Here is a 16638-nt window from a genome sequence, read left to right as displayed (position 1 = left end):
GTGACTCTGGCTCTGGGACCTGGAGATAAGGAGTGGGATCTCTCAGTTCCCACTGATTCAGCTGAGTTCCTCACCTCCTGCCTTGTTTTCTCCTTTGGACAATGCCAGAAGCTCCTTGGCAGTGTGTGAAGCTCCGCGGAGCTAGAGAAGATGTGATGGTGGAAGTCTGACAGCTCCTATTAGCCATACTTTTAGTCTGGGTCTCTAAAATAGGAAATCAGCAAAGAACAAATATCAAGAGTCTGGGTTTTACATTCTTAAGTGCAAACATAGGGAAAAGAGCCAAGTTTTGATTTCTCCTCAGATTTACACTCCTCTTTCTGTATCTGTAGATGCTTGAATAATCAAGAGTAACACCACAAAGGGGAGATCTGTGTGCATCTCGTTCTCCTTATTGTCCTGGCTCACTTGACCCTGTTGGGGATGTGCCCTTCCATTGTATGCTGCTGTTGGGCCTGGGAGGGCAAACAAAGGGAAATGAGCTCTGTGTAAGTCCATGGCTTGATCAGGGACCAGCTGAATTAGCTGGACCAGCCCTTGACTCAGTGTGGCTGTGTAAGGATGCAGTTCTCATGTGCCAGGGTCCTTTGCTTGCCTTTGGTATGTGTGTTGTATGGAGGGTGCAGCCAGTGGTGGGGATGCTTTCCTGAGTGACTGAGGGATGGGAACACTTGCTGGTCTTGAGGGGAGAGGAAAACTGAACTAAAACTTACGAGAGCTACTGAATCGCATCCCACTACAACAAGAGGGCAAGAGCTGTTTTTTCCTGTGGTCCTTCTCACTGAGCAGGAAGCAGAAAGGTGCAGTGCAGTGGTCCTCACGACAGGCTCTGCTGTGCTGTGCTATTATCCCTGTTTTACATTCAAGGAAGTAAAGATGGGTTTTATTAATACTGTGCAGAGCAGGAATGGCAGCTCTGGATCTGGGGGGTACTGCCTCCCAGTGCACTGGCCTCTTCCTTTCAACACGAATAAGGGAAGACCAGCTCCAAGAGGGTGGCACACAGCATCTTTCTCTCTTAAATCCCTAATGCCCTTCCAATAGCTGCCTTGGAGTGGTTTGTTTGTCAAAGACCTCCTTTCTAGCTGGCAGTCCTTTCTCCTGCCTCTTTGTAAAACCTCAGTGCTTTCCCTAGCCAGTGAAGGCACCACTGTTTTAACAGAATAAATGTCTCTTGAGGCTTCAGGAAATATATATTTTATTATTTTATTATGTAACTGTGTATACTATTATTTATTTTGGTGAAATACTTGATTTATTATGTTTTCTAAGGTATGAGGAGCTGCTGGATTTTGCTACTGTGCTTTCTTCTGCTTCAGCATCAGGCAGGCCGAAACTGTCTGGGTTATCTGATTCCTAAACTTTCCCATTAGCCTCTTTGGATGTGTGGGAATTTTGGCTTTGCAGCATCAGTCTCTTTGAGGAAAGCAAAAGGGAAGATGAATGCTCCTAAAGAAGCTTCCTCCGTTTTGAATCTGTATCAATTTCAGTGAGTTCAGATCTCTCTCTCTCCTTTTCTTGGGAGAGTGGAGGGAATGTTTCAACTGAAGACTTTTAGAGCTGGGAAGTTTCCTGAGCCCCAGGCAAAACCTCGATCTGTGTACATTCCAATCTGCTTGTTGGAATACGTGAGGAACTTCATTTTTACCTTAAAGCAGTTTAACCCCCTGGAGAGAAACACAAATCTCATCCTTCTCCCTGTGAAATAAACAGGAGCAAATATGTATTGTAGCTTCATTCTAGTACTCTTTATACTACCTTTTACTCTGCTATTAAACAGTTTTCAGTTTGGTTAATCCCTGGGATGCAGAGAAAGTTGTGTTTAATTCTCTTGTGATCCCCCCTCCAAACCAGGCACTAGGATTGTCCCAAAAGGAATTAATTTATTGGAAGGGGGGTTCTTTTCTAAACAATTTGCTTTGCCTTCATTGAAAACCTGTAGTGATGTATCTGCGTCTCTGTTATCTGTGCTGAATGACTGACTTCCAGCCTAGTCGGGCTGTGTTTAACTTCAGTTTCTGTTAGGCCTTTGCTAGACTGGGGAGCTCTTATCACAGTTTGGTTCCCATGTAGGTGTGCATGAAGCGAGGCTTTGATAAGCTAATTCAGCCAGCGGTCTGTCACTAAAATGCATCTCCACATCCTTTATTCATCTGTGTGACTCTGCTCTCAGCTGCCCCAGACAGCCCTCTGCCAGTTCCCTCTCCCTCTCTGTGCCCTGTGGTTTGCCTTGAAATACCTTCAGGGGTGAGCCTATCTGCATGTTTGTACATCATTGAGGGCTTGGGAGGGCCTCCGGGTACTGCCTTAATAAACCTGCTCAATAATAACGCGCAGAAGGATGCTGCTTTAACAGCATCTTGGTGTACAAGTGAAGTAATTGAGAGCAGATCCCGTTGGTCTCTCCCCTTGCATTGCCAGCTGGGGGCACAGGAGTTGCTTTTGCACTGTGGCAAAATCGCCGCCGTATTTCCTTTATAACCAGACGGATGGTTAGAATCCGTGGCCCTTCCTTGTTGTTTTATCCCCCTGAAAAACGCTGCTGCTGCCTTCTTGCAAGCTGCGAGAGATCCCCAGAGCTTGCCAGGCAGCAAAGCTCAGGGAGCTCTCAAAGGATGCTGCTGCTTTTCCCTCTCACCTCTTACAGTCTCTACCTTTCCTCTGTTCTCTTTTCTTTCTTCGCCAGCAAGGCGCTGCGTGCAGTCTTCTGTGAACCTTTGTGGGCCAGGTTTCTCCCGGGTGCCTTTTTTCCTCCTCAGTAGCTGCAGAAGAGGCAGTGGATCTGAAGGGGGGAGATGTGCTTTATGACTTATGACACTTTAGAAAGTGCATTTTGCTGCAGGATTGACAGAGCTGGAGGCTGAAGGCTCCCAAGGCCAGGGATGCAGGGGCAGGTAGAGGATGAATCTGCTCTCGGGGGCTACCCCTATGCCTTGGAGCCACCCATGGGCTGAGTGGGGACACCTCCAGCCCTTGCTTCCCTGCTCAAACTGTGCAGCAAGAGGAGGGGTTAGCGCCAGGTGAGCCCAGGACCTAGCTATGCTAAGAGCTGCTTGCAGTGCAGCAGTTCATTATCCCTCCAGAAGCCATGGGAGGCCTCCTGCATGTGAGTGGGCTCCGTTATCCAGCTGTTGATCTAAAGCCAGGCTTATTTTGACAACCCCACCTCTTCCTCCATGGGCTGGCTCCTGATGGCAGGGGTGTCAGCACTTTTCCCAGTGTGAGGGAGCTGGGCTTTATTGCACATTCCCTTGGCACTCCCGGCTCTGTTAGGTACTTCAAATGGCTCTTTCCCACGGTTCTGCATTAGTCTCTGCCCCTTTCTTGCCTGTAGCCTCAGGGATGCAGCCTCTCCAGCCATCTATTTATATGGCCCTCATTTGTCTTAGTTTCCTTGGCACTTATATGGCTCCCATTGGCCCAGGACCTCAATGCCTCCCAATCTTTAATATATTTATCTTCACACATGCAGACACACAGGCATACCTGTGAGGTCAGGAAGTACTATTGCTCCTATTGTACAGATGGAGGACCTTAAATGGTAATTGGTTAAACTGGGAGCAGGTGGTGGTGGTGGTGATGGAAAAGGGCTGCTTACGCATGGTACCAAAAATGGCATCACATCTGGGCGTGAAGGTCTCCCTACTCATACCTAAGTCTTGTAGCCAGTGGGATTTGAGGTCCAAGTCATGCACTGTCCCTGTTCTGGCCTCTTCAATCTTGAATCTTTTTTGACCCGGTGATGCAATTTTAGAGGTAAAAGCTTCTGCCAAGTTGCCCAGCCATGATGGAGATGAAGGTTGGAATCCCCTTAGTTTGACAGTGAAAACAAAAGATCTTTTAATGGCAGGATCCTTTCCTCTTGCTCACTGATTCTGCAGCTCTTAGAAGGGATTTGCCCTCTTCTTCTTGACGACTCCAAGATGGGGATGGAGCCCAGCAGTCCAAAACGCAGCCACCACCAGCTCAGGGTTCGCTTTGTTTTGCTCTCTGAACAGACTCTCTGGGGCAGGAGTTTTGGCAGCTCATACACAGCGATGCTATTCCTTGGCAATCACTTTCTGTTACCATTTCCCAAAGACAGCAGTGCTGCCAAACGTAGCTCCACGTGCTTTTCAAACCTGAACAATGAGCAGTGCCTTCAGTATCGAGACAACGCTTGGTGCGCTTAAGGAACTGCATCAAAACCCATCGGGGGTCAGTGGTAATCCCATCCCATTCTTTCGAAGCCAGCGGTGTTTTCTCCTGTGCTTGGAGTTGAGTGAGAGTGAGGATGAGCTGGAGCCACATTGGGAATGTGGGAATTGCAAGGGGAGAAGTCAGGTGCCTGGTTCCTGGGCCCATGCCTGGCTGATAGACCACGGTGCCTAATTAGTGCAGCAGATGTTCTCTGTTAGCAAGGATTTCCTTAGGCACTTGCACTAATGTTCTTGATAGCAGCTAAGGAGAAAAGGGAGGAGGAAATTGCATCTATATTTAATTAATACTGCATTCATATTTTATGGGGGAGAGGCCTTAGGTGCAGGAAGATTCTGAGGGAGAACAATAGCTTCGGAGTGCTGGAGCCATTGTGAGGTGCTGAGGAGGTGAACTTTGGGTATAAACCAAACCCAAATTCCTTCCAGAATAACCTGGGAAAGCCCAGAAACCCTCTGCCACTCGCCTCCCAGCCTCAGGCTGAAAACCAAGTGCCCAGCTTGCTGATAACACATATTTGATTGGCTTTAATATTGTGTAATATTGTGAGTAAAGAGGCCTGGTGTGCTGCAGACAAACATCACACTGGTTATGTTTTCCTTTTGATAAGCTGCCAGGCTTAGAGAGGTTTCCTCTTTGATTCTCTGAGCTTACTCCCCTTTTCCAGCTGCATGCTGTGTTCCTACTCTTCTGGCTCCAAATCCTGGGCACGGAGATCCAACATGCCATTGTAATGGCCATCATGTCTCCATCCTGCGTGGCTGGGTTGCTGTGGCTAAGATGGGTCCGAGGTGGACTGAAGGTTGGCTCTGGCATCCAGTGGAGATAAAAGCATGTGAGAGGTGGCTGTTTGCTGGAGTGGCCTTTGCTGCTCTTGAGGGCACCTCAAGGCATCGCTTGATGGGCATCTGGGTGCAATGCTGCACCGAGTGATGCTGCACCAAGTGGAACTGAGGATGCTGATGGTGTTTTGAGGTTGAACAGGAGGTGCAGTGATGAGCCCAGCATGTGTCCTCCTCCCTGGAGGCTCTGATCCTTCACATGGATGGGTCATTGCTGTTGCTGTAAGGCAGAGGCTGAGCCCAATGCCCTGCTGTCAGCATTCACCCCTCTGTCCTCATCAGGAGCAGACTTGGGCCAAGAAGGAGACATTTTAGAGTCTAGCCAGAAAAACGTGAAAAATAGCTTTCTGAAAGCCTGTTTGTTGTAAGTCTCTTAAAAAACAATGTACACACCCTTCATGCTCTATTAAATATCATTGTTTTATTTAGTTAGCATGTGGCACAGTGCTGCCTGTACTTTGCAAAACACATTGCATCTCATTCTCTGCGATGTTGTTAGGCTCTGTGGTTTGCATTGTAATAAAAACGTGCAAGCAATTATTACCCAAACAAAAGCAGCTATGATTTATCCTTTTGTAGATCCTTCTCCTTTCACTGATTCCACAGTTTTTCCTTGGTGGTGTCCAAAATCCAGAGAGAAAGGGAAGCTGGAAGTCAGAAGTGTTTGAGGGCAGGATCGTTTCTGCCTTCCTCCAACTACAAAAGGAACATTTGTTGCCTCTAACTCCTCAGCAAACTGCCGTCAAAACAATTAGTGTTATTTTTCTATTATCCTCCTATTTGAGAGTAAATAGCCATTTCATGAATATGTTAATTAGCTGGAAGGTGCAGAAGATAAGTGGATGGGGTATCTCCGCAAATGATGATAAAGCTTCTATTGTATACAACAAGGATATTTTCCAAGTCCTTGGGGTCAGGCGGTTGCAGTTCAACTGCTCACAACCGGACCCGTTCTGCTTTGATAACTTAAAGATTTAACCAAAGTAACAGGGCTGTGCAAATGGAGATTTATTTCCCCCCTTTCTTAAAGGAAAATGTAGCCAGAACCGAGTCCCTACAAAGCTGAACAATTAAACCCTGGTGTAGTAAGTTTTAAAGGCGAGCAGAGAGGGTCTGAAAAAACCAATGTAATTACTGCAGGGCTCTGCGTCTGTGGGCTGTTATATACATGATATTTTTAGCTGTAAAGTAATACTGGGTTATTCCATTTCAATTGGGCTGTCTGCAGGGCAGGAATTACTTGTGAATTCATCTGTCAGTAGGAACTGCAGGTTACTAGATAGATATGCCGGCTTATTTCTTTTAAAATCATCCAAATATTTATTTTAGGGAGTCTGTGCTGCTTGAGGCTCTGGAGAAGCAGGAAAAACGCTGGTTTTCCATGTGGAGATGTGTACATTGAGGACACAAATTCCATATTCTGCAAAGTTGAATGCGCCATTGTGCCAGATAATTAAAATGTAAATTTAAGTATCTATGCCCGCTTTGTGATTTCTTTTTCTTTTTTTTTTTTTTTTTTAATACTTTTAAGTTAGTTGTCTTTTAAAACATGTGGTCAGCTGTTGTATTCACATATGGTCAAATGATCAAAGTCTGAACTCCTCTCTAATTGTCCCCTGCTGCTTGTCTGCTCTGTCCATGATCAAGGCCTCAGCAGGTGATAAGAAAGGCATGAGAACAGGCTGGAAGGAGAATGAACTACTGAGGGGCCCAAGCTGAAAGAAATAAAGACTTCCAGTACATCACCCTGACAGTAAAGAACCAAGAAAAAGTGAAGTCTGGTTAGTTCTTATTTTTTTTCTTTCTTTCTTGCCTTTTTCCCCCCCTTTTTTGCTCCCCAATCTGCATATATTTTTTTAAAGGCAGAATGCAAATGGGGTTAGTCTCTGTGTATTCTCAGCTCATATAAAAGACAGCACCAAACAGCCTGCTGCAGACATGTTTATTTACTTGCTAGGAGGAGGAAGCTGCTAAGTCACACGGTTTATAGTATTTCACATGTTTGTGGAAATCCTTGCAATTCTTTTCACTTGTGCTTGTCATTGTTTGCCTGGAGTTCACTTTGCCAGATGGTTCTTTATTGTCACTGGTGTCCACACCTCGCTCTTGCATCACTTCAAGACCAAATGGTGTGAAGAGCTTTAATACTTAGAGGATTTAGTAAAAGTAAATCCACACTTTGTGGAAGGTTCATTCTCAAGCTATTCAAGCAGGTCTAGCACTGATTCAGGGAGGAGGGAGTAGCTGACCCAAGGAATGAAGAGAGGGGGAAATAAATGGATTGCCTTTGCCATTCCTGTTTGTCCCCTGCTCTCTTGCAGCCAAAACGCCAATGGAAAATTAAGGCTCTATATTAGCTTTCGGACGAGGAGTTAACAGTTAAAGGAAAGTGCATTGTCAGGCATCCCCCACTCGCCCCATCAGTGTAGATGCATTTCTCCGGCTAAATTTCTTAGCCTTGCAGTAATGTATTTGTATGCATCATGTTCCTGGGACCACGTGAGGATTAATTTTTTACATGAATTTGCATGCAAATAGAGCACTCCCTTTTGGCTGCTGTTCGAGTCGTTTCTTGCCTGTTTGCAAACACTGTCACTCAGATGGGAGAAGTGCGATTGCCCCATTTTACAGCTGAGGAGGCAGTGCCTGGCTGGGAAAGCAGTAATGCGCAGGCTGTCACTCAGATACCGAGGGCTGTGGGGCAATTTATGTTTCATTATAAAAGTGAGGTTTGAGCACTGATTCCTTTAATCTCGCAGGTAGCTGAAGACTATTTGTCCAAATGACTACAGCAGTAAGAGTGGGCAGAGAGAGTGTGTGTCTCTGCATGGACAGGGAGTACTTTAGCAGGAGGCAGGTGGGAGAGGATTTAGAGGTTATTATAGGAAAATCCTTCTGGTGATCAGACTGTTGGATGGCTGCTGGAAAATAGGCAAACAGGTTAATGGGGTATCTCTACAGACGAAGAGCACGCATCACATCTCTGCTGCTCCATCCAAATAGGCAGAGATGTGTTTAGTGTCATATGTTTCTTCTAGGGACAGTATAGCCACCTCCAAAGGGTTTTCCCTGTGGGCTGCGTGGGGTTTAAGTTTAGGAGTGGGCTCATGGTAGAAGGGAAGGCTTCTCATAACTTTGGTGGTGGAAAAAGAGGAAAGCGATCGCGTCTCTGCAAAGGGCAAAGTGTGAGAGGGGCTTGAAACAAAGAGTTGGGAGCATTTTGACCGTGAAGATTTGTGGAAGGCAGGGCCCCAGTCCTGCCGGGAGCTCTGCTGGAGAGTGTCTGCCTCAGCACTGACCCACAGAAGTGAAGTGCCCCATGGAAATCTCACCGCTTCCCTTCCCTCCCTCCTGGGTTCCTTCTGGGACGGGAGCTGGTTCCACTTGGTCATGCTCAAGTGACTTCCTGAGCTGGGGTCGGTGGGAGTGCACTGCTTGAGGAGGTGAAGTGCCCACCACAAGCTACGTCTAACGTGAGAACAGGCAGAGCTGCTCGCTGCTGAGTGCAGTGAACGGGGAGGCTGCCAAGTGAGGGCAGTGAAGCAGGGTGTGCGAAGGAGCTTGAGAGACAGCTAGAGGATTTGTGAGGGGTCGGGTGGGGAGGTGGAAGGATGTGGAGACGGTAGGGAGAGGAGGGGATGAATGGAGCAGGCGGGCTCGTTAGGCAGAGTGGTCTTTTTCCACTGCTTATTCTTCATAGCAAACACAGGGAAGTATATTCCTAGTGCTTTCCCTGCGCGCTCAGGCTCTGCTTTTATAACACAGGCAATGCCAGGCTATCTGCCTATCAAAGTTTGTCTCACTGGTCCAACCCATCCATTCCCAGTGTAAATGGAACCCGAAAGGATAACGCTGCATTTCTTGCTATTTGCTTTACAGCCCACAGTGACTCCAGAATAGGCTGCGGAAGGAGCCCAGACCTGGCTGCTGCATTTCTCCCACTCCACCTTGATCGCTGCTGAGTTATTGCAGCTTCTTATCTATGGTGCAAATGACTTTTAACGGGGATTGTTGTATTTGCTCCACTTCTCTCCCCCATCCTACCACATACATTGAGTTCCTGTTAAATACCTTGCCCAGCGAAGGCTGCAGGATCCTGTTTGGTCTGTGAGCTCTTTGTAGACATCTGAGAAGAGGTGGGGTTCTGTCAGCTGGAATAGTTCCTTCGTGGTGACTTTGGGTTTTTCTCTCAAGTGGGTTTGACTCAGCTGCTTCTGTCTCCTCCCTTCTGAGCCCAGTTTCAGAAAGGTATGGTGGGCACATGGTTTATGTGCCCTTGTGCTGGCATCTAAAACAATCAGTACAGGAGGCGTGATTTAACAGACCTGGGCACTGAGAATTTGCCCTTGCCTCGCACATCCTGTGCACTACTAGATCCATCCCTCTGTGGGGTGCTGCTGGCTGAGGGATGATCTGTAACCCTTCTGTCAGGCTTTGCCATGCCCTAGAGACCCTCCTGTAAATATTTATTGTCCAGGACATCTAGAAGTAGGAAAGACCTATCAGGATGGTGGACATAAATGGGAACAGAGGCAGCCAGATTTAACCAGCTTATAGATTGTATCTTCTCTCATTTGGTCCTCTATTTCCTTAGGAATAAAACTGGCAGTGTCCAAAGAGAGCTGTTGAGAGTCATCTTTACATCTGGAACTTTCTAAGCTGGTGTGACCTGTCTACCCTCAACACAGCTGAGGGGTTTATTTATCATAGAGAAAACACAGCCTTGATTGTAGACACTAGTGATGAGATAGGAGTGAATTCTGCTTCTTTAATGGTAGTTTTTGTAGTATACATTGATTTGTTATTTACAATAATAGCATAGGGCAATACATTGATAATCCCAAACTGTGGTGGGAGCATTGAGAACCAATAGATGGAAGTAGCTCCTGTGTAATACTGCATTAGCATTGCACACTTAGATGGTTCAGTGAGGAGTTACTGGTCATAGTAACTGTGAATAAGATCATATATCTTTATATCAAAAGGAATGTGACCAGCAGGTTGAAGGAGGCGATCCTGCCCCTCTATTTTGCTCTCGTGAGACCTCACCTGGAGCATTGTGTGCAGTTCTGGTGTCCTCAACATAAAAAGGACATGGAACTGTTGGAACAAGCCCAGAGGAGGCCACGAGGAGGATCAGGGGCTGGAGCACCTCCTGTATGAAGACAGGCTGAGGAAGTTGGGGCTGTTCAGCCTGGAGAAGAGAAGGCTGTGTGGAGACCTCATAGCAGCTTCCAGTATCTGAAGGGGGCCTATAGGGATGCTGGGGAGGGACTTTTCATTAGGGACTGTAGTGACAGCACAAGGGGTAATGAGTTAAAACTGAAACAGGGGAAGTTTAGATTGGATATAAGGAAGAAGTTCTTTCCTGTGAGGGTGGTGAGGCACTGAAATGACTTGCCCAGTTGTGAATGCTCCATCCCTGGCAGTGTTCAAGGCCAGATTGGACAGAGCCTTGGGTGCCATGGTTTAGTGTGAGGTGTCCCTGCCTATGGCAGGGGGGTTGGAACTGGATGATCTTAAGGTCCTTTCCACCCCTGACTATTCTATGATTCTGTATTGGTTCAGGTTCCTTCACCGGCAGAAGCTGGTCTTTGTCAGCTGTGGAAAGTTCCTGAACAAAGAGCTCTCCAACCCGGTGCTGATGGCAGGTAGTGTCATGCTGTTTTCTGGGAATATGTTTGCTATTTTCTAGGATAAACAAGTGAAAAGTGGTCAGCAGATAAAATAGATTCCTCCCACTGCCCCCTTCCCCCATGTGCTCATAATAAGTGGCCGGGGGGCGGGGGGGGGGGGAAGGAATAGGAGTGGTTTCTTGACCTGGATATGGTCAAGAAAATTACAGAGCCAACAAAATCAATTTCCAGCTCTAATAGTCCCCAAGCCCAAGGAGCTGTGCACAGGGCTCCCTGGGGTTAAAGTAGGCGTTTAATCTCTGAAGTCCTATACAGGGGAGGCATGCTGAAAACAAGGAGTGTTTGGTGGAGTCACGTGCCTCGGGAGGTTTGGGATCAACAGGAGGGATGTGGTTTGTTTTCTCTCATCGTGGTTTTGGATGGGAGCTGTGAGAGGTTTGGTGGGAGGAGGCGAGGTTTTATCATAGAATCATAGACTGGTTAGGGATGGAAAGGACCTTAAGATCATCCAGTTCCAACCCCCTGCCATGGGCAGGGACACCTCACACTAGACCGTGGCACCCAAGGCTCTGTCCAACCTGGCCTTGAACGCTGACAGGCATGGAGCATTTATGCTGCTTTATGGGTAACTGAAGGGGGCAGGTCCCAGCCTCACTTCTTGGCATCCTTGTATAGGAAGCAGAGTTTGCTTTATTACTTTGCCAACCTTGCAAGGACTATTGTGAGAGCTCTTTGCTATAATAGATTGTTGAGGGAGATCCTTGGGCTAAGCCATGTGTGCTGTGCGGCTTGTTACTTGTAGGACCTGATTCTGTAAGAAAGATGCTCCTTCTGGCTGGGCTTGGATGGGAGACAGAATGAGCCCACCTTGTCCATGCATGGGGCCTCCAACTGACTGAAAAGAAAGGGATGAACAGAGTAGTCATTGCTTTAGGTTGGATTATGCGGCAAAAGGAAGGCAGGAGGCTTCAGCAGAGAGGATTTGGGCTGGTGCAGGGAGGAAGGCTCTTGCTCTATGCTGCAGGTCAAGTGGCAGGGTGATGAAGAGAATAGCCCTAATGTGCATAAACGCTGCCTGTCAAAGTGACTCTTCCTCCTCTGCAAAGCTACTTAAACACAACAAGCCCGTGTGGCACCCTGAAATGCATCCAGCAATTAAAAGATAAGGTTAATGAGTTACGTGCATGGAGGCCAGGGAATTTGGAGGCAGTGTTGCTGTGGTAACCATAACCCTGCCCTTGGGGACATCGGCATTCCTGTGGGGTCGGTGGGGGTAGGAAATGCCAGCGGCGTGCTAGCGGAGGGGTGGGAAAAGTCATAAACATGTAAAAATAAAGCCAAGGCTTTCATCTCCTTCTGTGGTGTCAGTGGAGGAGCAGTAAAAGGTGAAGTTCCTTTGCGCTGGGTGTCTTGGAGGGAGCCTTGGGGAGGGCAGAGCTAGCCTTGCTGGGTTTAGTCTCACTGAGTTCAGTACTGGGGACGCTGTGTTAGGTGGGGAAAGGATGTCTTCAAAATCATACTGGTATCCTTCTTTGGCTCCTACAGCTCAAATCCTGGCCTTTAAGGGAGACCTTATAACAGCCTTCCAATAGTTAAGGAGGCTGACGAGAAACCTGGAGAGGGGCTTTGGACAAGGGCCTGTAGGGACAGGCCAAGGGGAATGGCTTTAATCTGCCCGAGGGGAGACTGAGATGAGCTCTTAGGCAGAAGCTCTTCCCTGTGAGGGTGCTGAGGCGCTGGCACAGGGTGCCCAGAGAAGCTGTGGCTGCCCCATCCCTGGCAGTGTTCAAGGGCAGGTTGGACACAGGGGCTTGGAGCAAGCTGCTCTAGTGGAAGGGGTCCCTGCCCGTGGCAGGGGTTGGAGCTGGAGGAGCTTTGAGGTCCCTTCTAGCACAAACCAGGTTGGAATTCTGTGATGTCTGCTCCAAAGATCTGTGCTTCTGAAACTGTTGTTCAGGCCTGGCCTGCTGGTTCCTTCCTTGATGAGCTGGTGGCTGAAGCTCTGCCTTCACCTCTGGGAATGTTGTGCCTGTGAGTAGAAGGGATGAGGTACCATCCCTCTTCATGATGAGGAGAACTCCTTCCTTGTGTCTGCAATATCAGTGGCTGTGACTCTAGCACTGCCAGGTTTTGCTAGTGCAGATGATTTTAGGCTAACAGAAACCGCAGTGGTGAATGTGGTGGCTTCTCTTGCCTGTGAAATATGAAAGGAATTTGGTGTGGAAATCAGAAATGATGGCTTGGTGTTGTGTGTGTTACTGAACTGAGCACTTAAACATCAGTAGTTTTGCAGCGATGACGATTCTTGGTTCATTATCCAGGGCTCATTCTTCAGTCTCTGCATCTATTGTTTTGCCTTTGTAAAACGGGTTGGGTTTTCTGTTGCTGTCTTCTCAGGATAGATCTGTGCTTAGGTATCACTGCAAGAAACAGGTAATTCCTTACAATGAAAAATCCTCAGCTGGCTGCTGGCAGATAAGTCTCATCTGGAAAAGACTCTTGCCTCATATGCTGGTTATCCCTGCTGAGATAAAGCGAGCAACTGGAGCAAATGAAGCACTTGTGGAGTGTGCTACAGCTTCTCCCTGTAGTATGCAAATGAAGTGCAAATCATCTGCACTCCTGCAGGAAGTCCTTTATGAAAAGCAATGGGATGGAGGGAAATGGAGGGCCTGAGTGCTATATTCAGTGGAGGGCAATGTGCATTTGCTGTATGGTTGGGGTATGATAATAGAGGTCTGTTTCCGCGGAATGCTGTGGTTCTCAGAGGCAGGAGATGAAAGACATAGAGCGATAAAGTGGTACATCTCGGGGCATTTGATTTTGTATTAGAACATCATATTTTGTAGCAAATGCATACCAAATGTGGGAGAGAAATCCTGTTGTGTTACTGAACTTTAAAACACGCACAGAGATCATGCAGTTGTTTTTATTGTACTGAGATCTCATCCTAATAGCACTTCAGGTTATTTGAATAAATTACATGTATTTGGCAATCGTGTAGTAGGAATTTGTCACAAGAAAGTGAGCAAAGGTACACAACGACAATTCCATGGAAGGCAAGGTTTATGGAGACAATATTTTCTATACTCCGTTGTTCAGTGTTGAAACACATTTCTTCAATTTGCATTCCTTGTTTTCTTTCTTTTTTTAAGAGTGCATAATAACTTAGTGTAGCTTTGGGAACTTGGGACAGATATAACTTAAGCAGATTTATCTAACTACACACAGTACTTTGTTGCTCGACACACAAGCAGCTGCCATAGCAACTGCAAGATCACAAACTGTTATGATACCTCCGAGAAATGGGTTGTCTTTTAAAAGCAGCACAAGTGTGTCAACTTTAGTCGACAGGAGCCGTGGCTTTTGGGGGAGAAATGAGAGCTGCAAATGCACGTTCCCGTCCCTGTGGGGCCTTCGTGGTTTATTTTGATGATTGTATTTTTTCACTTTGCCATAATTTATCTCATTATTGTATACTGTTGTGTTGAGCTGAAGGAATAGAATGTATTTTAAACTGCTCATTGTTATTTCAATATACCACAAGAGTATCTAATGACTTTGAGATCTTCCTGCCTCCAGCTGGAAGGAGAGAGAAGCAAGTCCTGTCCTAAATAGCTTAGGGCTGAAAAAGGTGCAAATAGAGCTGGTGACATAGAGAAGGTAAATTGCCACCAACCCACTGCGTGGTTGGGACAAACAGAGCTGGCAGAGAGCCTCCTGAGAACACACATAGCTGAGGATGCTAACTGGGCATAAAGGAGACAGTGCTGTGGGCTTGTTCCACGCATCCAGCACGACACTACCCAAATGCAGCTAAATATGTGATGTTGGTAGACAGGATAAAAGCAAGACAAAAAAACACCCCAAAAAGAGGGAGAGAGATGGTGGCAGGGTTTTCCCCTCCTCTTCTGTCATCAAATAATATATCCCAAATGGAGGTGAACTTCCCTTCCTAACAGCTATGACCGAGGTATCATCCCTACCTTGTAGGTGGATGAACTGCTCCACTGAGTTAACAGCCTCCTTGTGAGCCCTAAGCTGAATTAATTGAGAGGTGGGAATAGGTCTCATGAGTGTTCAGGAAAATAGTGACTTTAAGTCCCTGCAAGCACAATTTCCTATGCCAGGTGCCAAAATAAAACATGCAGTATTTTGCAGCCATGCCCTTGTCTTGCAGACGAACTGGTATCAAAACCCAGCTGTATGGGTGATAGTTCACTTGTGTCCAGCACTCGGCCCATTAAACACCCAAATGGTTTAACTTTGCGACTCCAGATTTATTCTGTTTGTTTTGTAAAGGTCATGGTGATGTGTCCCAAGTCATGTTATATATCAGTTGGGGAGCTACCATGTGCTTTGAAAATAAGAGCAAATGAAGAGAGTTTCCCAGTTCTTATTAGTAACATACGCAAAGTGTCTACAGACATTCATAGATCACTCTGAATGGGTGCATTTTCCTGGAATTTGGTACTTGTTTCATGAGGCCAAAGAGTTTTAGTCATGGTCCAGGATGTCAGGGAAGCCATTGAAACAGAACAAAATGGTCCTATCTTCAGACCACTTCCAAAGCAAGAGGTAACAGAAATAGCCAGATGGGGATGTGTAAGGAGTTGATGAGAATGTTGCTCTACGGACCTCTGTCAGGAAAACAGCCATTTAAGTGATGACAAGCTGTTTGTTTGCATGACAGTCCGGGAGACTTTGAAGTCTGGTTTGAAGGCAAACAATGAAGTCACTTTGTAGATGGTTGTTGGAAGCTATTCCTAGCAGGAGGAAAAAGCACAAAAAGGGATTTTGTTGGAAAACATAAGATATAGACTGTGGACATGCTGAGGAGCAGGAGCCAATGCTGCAGATGGAGCACGCTGTGTGTAAAACAAACCTTTGTCAACTGTTCCTCTTGTTTGTCCAACTTGCTATGAGTAAGAATCAATGGGCCTCTCCCAAAAGTGGCTGCATTTTGAAATAGTCAGGAATATGGTATTGATGACTTCATGTCCCAGTCTTGCTCCCTTGGTAAATCCCTGTTGTCTTATGTGAACAGTCAGTTCCTTTCCTTCTCCAGGAAAAGGACTGTGATGCATGGTATGGAGGACTGCCATACCCCGCTTGGGGGTGCATCGACCAGGGACCTGTATCAGGGCTTACACCAGAGCTTGGCAGAAGTGGGAATGAGTTGTGGAAAGAAGCATGCAGAAAAGCAACTGTCTTCTGCTTGCTGGAGCCCAAGTGGTGTCAATGACTTGGGAATTCTGAGGTCTCCTTGCTGTGAGTCTTTACAAGGAGTTTGTACATCTTTGCCAGCTTTAAGTGCTCAACGTTCGTGAGTCACTCCTCAGAAAGCTCATGAAGATGGGTTGTTTTTTGCTGCCTTGTTTGTTGGTTTTGGTTTTTAAGTGGTTGGATGTGTTGTCATGTTTGTGAGCTCTCAGGTCCATCTGCGCTGCCTATTTCAAGGTTTTCTTTGCAACTGAGAATTAGGAACTTCTTTTTACGGCGCGTGTTCTTTTTTTATACGGAGCCTAGATTTGGGTGAGTCACCTGCCTGCAGGTTCTGGGGCTTCCTGAAAAGCACCAGATGTTACAAGATCTGGGATGAAACCACGAGGGCGTGCGGTGCTGCGGGTGCAACCAGGTCTTTTTATACAGCATCTTCTTGGGATGGCTTGGATATGGAACGTAATTGACTTATTCTTATTTATTTACCTATTTATTCTCCTTGCCTTATGTTTGGTTGTTTTCTGATGGGTTTTAATAATGGTATTTGGTAATGGGACTCTTTTATTACTAGGGTTTTATTCCCCTTGTGGCTGTAGTGGGTACAGCACAAACATGCTCAGGCTACACTTAATATTGATGGTGGGAAATGGGCTGTTTGCAAACTATGATAGTTACTTCGTTTTCCACTTGAAATGCTGATCTGACGTTCTGCCACAGAATTCCCGTGTAAAGCCACATAG

At 46.6% G+C, this 16638-nt stretch overlaps 1 long non-coding RNA gene across 1 annotated transcript in view; it reads right to left on the bottom strand.

The window, feature by feature from the left end:
* LOC133265562 (uncharacterized) overlaps window positions 1–11233 on the bottom strand; it is a 377264-nt gene extending 366031 nt beyond the window's left edge. The window contains exon 1 of the long non-coding RNA XR_009742019.1: window positions 11173–11233. This is a non-coding gene — a long non-coding RNA (uncharacterized LOC133265562). The remainder of the gene's footprint in view (window positions 1–11172) is intronic.
* Between the last annotated feature and the right edge of the window lie 5405 nt (window positions 11234–16638).

The sequence above is a fragment of the Pezoporus flaviventris genome, unplaced genomic scaffold (genome assembly GCF_033815535.1).
Source record: "Pezoporus flaviventris isolate CSIRO_AGI_PZ_B2104156 unplaced genomic scaffold, CSIRO_AGI_Pfla_v1 ptg000005l, whole genome shotgun sequence".
NCBI classification, from domain to species: domain Eukaryota; kingdom Metazoa; phylum Chordata; class Aves; order Psittaciformes; family Psittacidae; genus Pezoporus; species Pezoporus flaviventris.
Note: the sequence above shows the minus strand (reverse complement) of the source record. Positions and strands in the feature narration are given on the sequence as shown.